The 2,632-nt window shown below is 34.8% G+C and overlaps 1 non-coding gene across 1 annotated transcript; it reads left to right on the plus strand.

Annotated features, from left to right (window-relative positions):
- The first annotated feature begins 1,374 nt into the window (after positions 1-1,374).
- Positions 1,375-1,482, plus strand: LOC131178978 (small nucleolar RNA R71). The gene has a single exon (XR_009147985.1). It is a non-coding gene; the product is annotated as a small nucleolar RNA R71 (small nucleolar RNA).
- Positions 1,483-2,632: the final 1,150 nt, after the last annotated feature.

A 2,632-nucleotide genomic window follows, 5' to 3' on the forward strand; every position in this document is an offset into this window, starting at 1 on the left:
TTGCCTTTTGTTCTCCCATATTGAGCTTATCATTATTTGAGAGGGCGTTGAGGCTAACACTAGCCCCTAAATCACATAAGGCTTTTGTAGAACATGATTCCCCAATGTGGCATGGAATTGAAAAACTCCCTGGATCCTTGAGCTTTGGAGGAAGTTTTCTTTGGAGGATAGCACTGCATTCTTCTGTCAAAGCTACAGTTTTATCATCTTCAAGTTTCTTCTTGTTTGAGAGAATTTCTTTCAAGAATTTTGCATAAGAGGGCATTTATGAAAGAGCATCAATAAATGGCACATTTATGTAAAGTTTCTTTAAAACCTCTAAGAACTTCCCAAATTGCTTATCAAGCTTGGCTTTTTGAAATCTTTGTGGAAAGGGAAGTTGTGGCTTGTAGGGCTCAGGAGGTATATACTTCTCTTCCTTCTCTTCAATTTTCTCTTTACATTTTTCTGCACTCTCTTGTTTTTCACTCTCATCAGTTTCTTTTTTATTTTCTCTCTTCTCACTGTTTTCACTCTTCTCATCATTTATAACTTTCCCACTTCTTAAAGTAATAGCTTGACACTGCTCTCTTGGGTTTTCTGGTTGACTTGGTAGTTTTCCAAAAGACTTGGCACTTGAGGAAGATGCTTGTTGTGCAATCTGATTTTCCAGCATTCTGTTATGTGTTTGCATATGTTTTAGCCTTGCTTTCACCTCTCTCATGTCCTCATCATGCTTATTTTGATTAGCAAGAATCTGTTGCAATAAAGCTTCAGTGGTGGAATTTTGTTCTTGCTATTTTGGTGGAGGATTCATATTTTTCTGCTGAAAATTAGGCAATGGTTGCCTATTTTGCTGATATGAAACTCCTTGTTGCTGTTGTGGTTGAAAATTCTGATTTGGAACTTGACTTTGCTGATTTCCCCATGAAAAGTTGGGATGATTCCTCCAATTTGGATTATAAGTTTGAGAATAAGAATTCCCCATTTGCTTGTTTCCATAATTACCAACATATGCTGCTTGTTCTCCATAGTCTACTCCACAGCTGGTAGTTTCCTCTGCATAAGCCACTTGTTGTGAACTTCCAGATGATGATGATGAACTAACCAACATACTCAAGTCTTCCATCTTCTTAGCCAAAACATTAGTAAGTGCATCAAACTTTGCATTAATCATGTTGAATGGATCAAGATCATACATTCCAAGACTTGCCTTTTGAGTTGGGTGGTCCTCTTGGACTACTCCAAAGATGAGTATTCTTTGCAATTTTCTCCAATAGTTCATAAGCTTCATCTTCATGCTTCATAATAAATTCTCCTCTTTGAGCATCAATAATCCCTCTAATTGCAGGAGTGACATTTGTGTAAAAATTCTGATTTATCATCCATTTTGGAATGGCATGATGTGGGCATAATCTCTCTAATTCCTTCCATCTCATCCATGATTCATAAAGAGTTTCATCTTCTCTTGGTCTGAAAAGTCGTCATTTGATTCCTCAATTCTTGAGTTTTCAGTGGAAAATATTGTGCAAGAAATGCATCGATGAGTTGCTCCCAATTTGTAATGGAGTTGTGAGGTAAAGAATCAAGCCAATCCAATGCTCTATCTTTCAAAGAGAATGGGAATAGCTTGATCTTCTTTGCATCATCAGATACTCAGGTTGTTTTTGCATGTCACAAATCATAGCAAACTTCTTCAGATGTGTGTGTGGATTTTCAGAAGGATGACCTCCAAATTGAGAATTCTGAATCATTTGAAGAACTCCAAAATCCATCTTGTAGCTATTTGCATCAATTCTTGGTCTTGCTATGCTCTCTCTCAAGTCATCAAAACGTGGAAAAGCATGATCCATCATACTTCCCCTAGACAGATTAGCATTTACTACCTCTTCACCATGGGCTGCATTTTCATTGTTTTGATCATTTCCAGCATTAACACCAATTCTCATTCGTTCATCAGCCATGACTTCTTCTAATTCAGTTTCTCTCAAGGCTTCTTTTCTTTTTTTGGTTTCTTTCTTGTTGGCCTTACAAAATTTCTCAATTTCAGGATTGAATAATAAGGATGTATCACTTGTGCTTCTAGCTCTTCTCATAAAAGATTAAAAGTACCTGAAAAATAACAAACAAACACAAAATGAAAAGATAACAAAAACTAAAATAAAACTATAGACAATTAAAATAATCAAGAATTCAATCTTAAAAAAACAACTCCCCGGCAACGGCGCCAAAAACTTGATGCATCCCTACATAAGTGCAGATTCGTACAAGTAGTATAGAAAAGATATCGTTTCCACGAGGAGTTGTGTTAATGATTGAATTTTTGATATAAAAAGTTGAGTAAATTGAAATATTTTTGAAATTAAAGTAATGAATTAATGGGTATTGAGAATGTGAAATCTATGTATGCAAAATTAATAATCTATTCAACAATGTATTAATTAAACTAAAATTGCATCAAATTGAAATAAGCAAGTTCAAATATGGCAATATTCAAAATGGCAAGTAATTAAATTCGATTAGAAATTAACAATGGTAAAAAGCGATTAGGAGTTCGGGATTTCATATTCGAGCTATTTTGGGATTTTAAATTGGTTATCCAATCTTGTGAAACTAATGGTTTTAAGGAGATTAATTCTTAATTCCTTTGAAT

This window comes from Hevea brasiliensis, chromosome 3 (assembly GCF_030052815.1).
Source record: "Hevea brasiliensis isolate MT/VB/25A 57/8 chromosome 3, ASM3005281v1, whole genome shotgun sequence".
Classification (NCBI taxonomy): domain Eukaryota; kingdom Viridiplantae; phylum Streptophyta; class Magnoliopsida; order Malpighiales; family Euphorbiaceae; genus Hevea; species Hevea brasiliensis.